Genomic DNA, 5,873 nt, shown 5'->3' with positions numbered 1-5,873 from the left:
AATGAAAGCCTTTACATAGTCCATAAAGCACAGATAAACATTTTTCTTTCCACCTGACATCAGCAATGATACTCCTTACTCCATACCCTCTTTGGAATCTGGCTTGAACCTCTGAAAGTTCACTGTCAATGTCTGGTTGCAGCCATTTTTTAATTATCTTGAGCAAAATTTAGCTTGCATGAGTTACTAATGATACTGTCCAATGATTTCCGCATTCTGTTGGGTCACCTGTCTTTGGAATGGGTATAAATACGGATCTCTTCCAATCAATTGGCCAGATAGTTGTCTTCCAAATTTCTTGGCATAGATGAATGAGTGCCTCCAGTGCTACCTCACTTTGTTGAAAGATTTCAATTTGTATTCCATCAATTTCCGGAGCCTTGTTCTTGGCCAATGCCTTCAGTGCATCTTGGACTTCTTCCTTCAGGATGATTTGTTGCGGACCGTGTAAGACTGGTCAGAGGTTCAAGGTCCTATAGGCCCGAGTGTAACAAATGAAGCCACTTGGCAGTTAATAGCAGATTGTTTTTCATCAAATTGTTTAGTCATATTTATTTAATTCCAAACATGAGCCCTGGATGTCCACAGAGAAATGCAATATTCCCCTAAGTTTCTAAGGTCAAGATTTTCCCCCTAGAATCAAGGCAGTAAAACTTCCTCAGAGGATGAACAAGGACAGGTTTGCTGGGATTAAGCAGGGAGGCTCTGGAGAGGAACTGCCTGGGGTATATTCACTTGGGGCGGAGTGGTAAATTCTGGGAATATGGGATTAAGGACAATGGGGGCAACTCCCTCGGACCACCCTGGGTTCAATCAGTCTGATCCAAGTGAAGGTTAAACCCAGTAAGGAAGAAAGGAATATTGGTTTAAGTAAGGTTTACTGGCTTAACTTATTTTAAGGATTGTCTTGTCTGGATAATACCATTCTTCTTCTGTAGGGATCCCTCCCTGAAAGAGGAAATAAGAGACGGACGCAGACTTAAGTCTGCAAGGGCATTATTGCTGGCAGAGGGCATTAGTGCTTGTGGGGCATTATTGCTTGCAGGATATGAAGAGGCTGTCTGCCGGTTTTGCATCTACTCTGGTCTCCGAGTGTTTCTTTTCTCTCTCGCCTCTCCAGACATCCCACCTAGAGTTAGTCTGAGAAGGGAAAATGTCAGCCACTGAGCATTCTGTCTGGCAGCTTGCATCAAGCCCGGGTGTCTGTCTTCTTTGTATCTGTTTTCTCTGTGTCTGTTTTCTCTCTCTCTATCTCTCTCGCCATCGTCACCGGACACCCCATCTTCGGGTCCTCACCCCCTTGCCGAGGCCAGACCCCGGCAATGATTGAGTTTTTTTTTTTTAAGGTTCTTATTGTGGATTGAGTGGATGTTTACAGGGCAGATCATCCATTTTACAGTGAACGAATCATGCACTTTGTTTTATTACAATGAGTATAATCCCCTCCTCCATATACCATCAGTTACCAGTGTTTTTCTCTATTCACTTCAACTTTTTTTTTTTTTTTTTTTTTAAACACTCAGGCATATATAATAATGTAAACAACTAAAGGGCACATTCTGCAAGTCTGCCTCGTGGTCCCCAAGCTCTTAATCCCTCCCTCTCTTTCCATGAATCTAGAGTCCTCAGCTGCTCCCTCTCTCCATGCCCCCATTTCTGCCTCCATCTCTGGTGTTGCTGCTTCTCTGGATAAGGTCCCACATTCTGCTTGTACTCTTCTCCCTTGATGGTCCTAGGGTCCTTTGTTTCTGGACTGTAAGATTAACCACTCCCCTGTTTTTGTTATAAAACTGCTACCTTGACAATTGTGAGAATCGCAATTTGTCATGATAACATTTACTCATTATTGAATCATAAGAATCTTATTCCCATCCCTCTTAACCAGACCCATCTAGACATGATGAAAACTATTCAGTGGGGACTCTTTCTTTCCCCCCACACTATTAAACTAAGCTTCCCCTTGAAACCTTGTAAACCAGTCACTTCATGCCTTTATCACCCCCTCATTTTAAGGTGCTCTGGTAGTGTAGTGATTACGAATCGGGCTGCTAATCTCATGGTCAGCAGTTTGAAACTACCAGCTGTTCCACAGGTGAAAGATGAGGCTTTCTGCTCCCGTTAAGATTTACAGCCTCGGAAACCCTGTACAGGGTCGCTATGGGTGGGACCCGACTCCAAGGCACGTAACAACAATAACAACATTTTAGGTAGCTATGTCTAAGTTGTCTGTCTTTGTCTACCCTGTGTACTGAGGGGATAGCATTGATGCTTGATGTGAAGACTTTTTCCCTTTCTGTTGGTATTTTGAGCTACTACCTCCATGTGTATATATCAAGTTCATCAAATTGTAGCAATTTACTCTCCTTTCCATGATCAACATTTGCTTTGTCCTTTTTTTTCGTTTGTTTTTTTTTGGTCTTCCTTTAGTGGAGTTCTGATTATCAAGCCATCAAAGCTAGGTTGAATAGGTACGATCTGCCAATTTGGCTGTTCTTGTGTGACCCCTTTCACTTCACATCAGCTCGATGCTTCACTCTCAGCTCTAGCCCTCTGTGGCTATGTCATTGTCCATGAGCTTAGGTGTCCTCAGGTCTCACAACACTTTGGACCAACCAGCCCTTCCTCTTCTCTCATCTCCAGGTCCACTGGAATCTGTGGAAGGTGTTTGAACTCAGCCCATTTCTTCATTGCTGCCTTTCCCCCTCTTCCACTCACCAGTAGACCAACATGGGCACCGGCGAGTTTACATGCCTGCTCATATGTTCCATTTGAGTTTAGGATCATTGGGTCTTGATCATATGCTACTTATTGAAATAGTTGAACATTGACCATTTCCTTTTGGTATAGTGACTTCCATTTTCTTTTTTCTTTTTTTTTAATGTTTTATTGTGAATTATGTGATAGTTTACATGGGAGAACATTAGTTTTACATTCATCCTATCATATACCGTTTCATTGCTATGGTTACAATCCCCTCCATGCATCATCAACCAACCAAAGGGTATACACTACAAGCCTGCCCCCCAAATGTCAGCACACAGCCCCTCTCCCTCTCTGTGTCTAAAGTCCCCAAGTGCTCAATCTCTCCGCGTCATTGTCTCTGCCTCCATCTCAGGCATCACTGCTTCTCTGGGTAGGATCCCGCTCTCCGCTCTTCTCCCTTGAATGGTCCCAGGGATCTCTGCTCCTAGGTTGAAAATTTAATCACTCCCCTCCTTGCTACAAAACGTCTACCTTTACATTCCCAACCCTCACAAGCAGTCCTGATAACAATTATCCACTAGTGTATCACAAGAGACCCATCTTCCATTTTCTTTTCATGCTTTCTGCATCATTCAACATTTTGCCCTTAGAATCCTTCAATATTGCGAATTGAGGCTTAAATTTTTCCTTTTGTTCCCTCAGTTTAAGAAATGCTGAATGTGTTCTTCCCTTTTGGTTTTCTAACTCCAGATCTTTGCACATTTCATTATAATATTTGGCTCTGTCTTCTTGAGCTGCTCTTGAATGCAAGTTGAAACAAATCAACAAACTGACATGACACACCAGTATACAATAGATAGAGATCCATCTATGTGCCCATTCCAAAGAAAGCAGAAATGATCAATATCATTGATAGAACATGCAAGTAATACTGTGCTGAAAATCATTCAGCAGCAGTACAGCATCAGACAGCTGAAGCACTCTGGTGACATAGGGGGGTCACACTTCAGTATGCTAACCTCAAGGTCAGTAGTTTAAATCTACCAGGCAATATGCATGAGAAAGAAGATTTTCTGCTCCCATAAAAAATTACAGTCTGAAAAATCCTATTCAAAGTCACAAGGAGTCAGAACCAACGCCACAGCCACAACCACCATAACATTGCCGGTGAACTGTCAGAAATTTAAGCGGCACTCAAAAGGGGATATAAAATGAGGGCTATCATTGTTGATTGTCAAATGAATCTTGGCTGAAAGCAGGGCATATCAGAAAGATAATTATCTTTGTTTTATTGACTATGGAAAGACGTTCAATGGTGGATTCATAGCCAGTTATGGATAACATTGTGACGGGTGGGTATTTCAGAACACTTAATTGTGCTCAGGAACTGATGCTTAAACCAAGAGGCAAGTGTTTCAATAGAATAAAGGGATGCTACATGATTTAAAATCATTCACCATTCTTAACCCGTAAAATGAGCAAATAATCTGAGAAGTTAGACTATCTGGAGAAAGACACAACATCTGGAGCAAAGGAAAACAGTGTGGGGTGTACAGATGACACAACTTTGCTGAAACAGAAGACTTGACACACTGATGAAATTCAGAGTTTCATAGCCTTCAGTATGGATTACATCTCAGTATAAAGAAAACAAAATTCTTCACAACTGACCAATAAACAGCATTGTGATAAATGAAAAGTTTGAAGTTGTCAAGGATTTCATTTTACTTGGATCCACAATTAACACTCATGGAAGCAGCAGTCAAGAAATCAAACACATTACAATGGGCAGATCTCTTGAAAAGACTTCTTTTAAGTGTTAAAAAGCAAAAATGTAATTTTGAGTACTAAAGTGCTTCTGACCCAAACCAAGGTATTTTCAGTCAGCTCATCTACATGCAAAAAAACAATAATGTAGATCAACAAAGAATTGATACCTTTGGATTCTAGTATTGGAGAATTAAAAGTACCATGGTCTGCTAGAAGAACAAACAACCCTTAGTTGGAGGAAGTACAACCTGAATGTCCCATAGAAGCCAGGATGTTGTCGTTGTTAAGTGCCATCAAGTCAGTTCTGACTCACAGCAACCCCCTATTCGGTTTGCGAGGAGCGGCTGGTGAGTTTGAACTGCTTATCTCGTGATTCCACGTTAGAATTCCAGAAGCAATGATGGCAAGACTTGAACTTATATACTTTACATTATTAAGAAGGACCAGTCTTGGGAAAGGACATCATGCTCGGCAAAATAGGTGGTCAGCAAAAAGCAGAAAGACTTTCAATAAGATGTAATGAACAGTGGCTACAAAGTGGGCTCAAACAGCAAGGACATGAAGATGCAGCTAAACCAGGCAGTGTTTCATTCTGTTGTGTGTAGGGTTGCTTTAAGTCGGAATCAAGTCTATGGTACCTGATAACGACAAAAACAACATAAAGCTTTATGTAAACCCTTAGCAAACCTAGCAGATGGAGCAGATCAGGCGTGAAGCTCTAGCGCTACTCTTGCCTGAAATGAACTCCCCAGTTTGAGATTGAATGGAAGTACAAACTCTGATACCACTTGGCATGTTCTTTACAAAGTGCTTTGAAATTTTCCTTTACTGGTGGTATGCATCTTCATAAATACTAACATGCAGATGATTGGATCTACGGTTTCAAATGAGTAAACTTGCAGTTAAAATTTTAAATATTAAAAAGTGAAAGCTAACTGATTAAAATTTCTTTCTTTTAAATTATGCATGCAAATATTTGAAATAAAACTCTGCAGGTACGGTGGTCCTTGGAAGGGACTCTGTTCTTCTATTGTCCATTCCTGTTTAAAGTCATACTACCTGAAGTTAGGGGTCCTGGGCTAATACGTCAGACTGCAAAGTTGTTTGAACTGCAAAGTCAGTGGTTCAAGCTCACCAGCTGCTCCTTGGAAACCCTATTTAGGGTCGCTATGGGTTGGAATAGACTCAACGGCACTTAACAAAAACAACAACCTGAAATTTAAAAGGAAACTGCAAACCCCATAGCCATTGAATTGAATCCTTCTCATTGTGTTATTGTTGTTGTTGTTGTTGTCAGGTGCCATCGAGTTGGAACCGACTCATAGCGACCCCATGCACAGCAGAACGAAACAATGTCCGATCCTGGGCCAACCTCACTACCGCTGCCACACTTGAGTCCA

This window comes from Chrysochloris asiatica, unplaced genomic scaffold (assembly GCF_000296735.1).
Source record: "Chrysochloris asiatica unplaced genomic scaffold, ChrAsi1.0 scaffold00125, whole genome shotgun sequence".
Taxonomy (NCBI): domain Eukaryota; kingdom Metazoa; phylum Chordata; class Mammalia; order Afrosoricida; family Chrysochloridae; genus Chrysochloris; species Chrysochloris asiatica.
Note: the sequence above shows the minus strand (reverse complement) of the source record.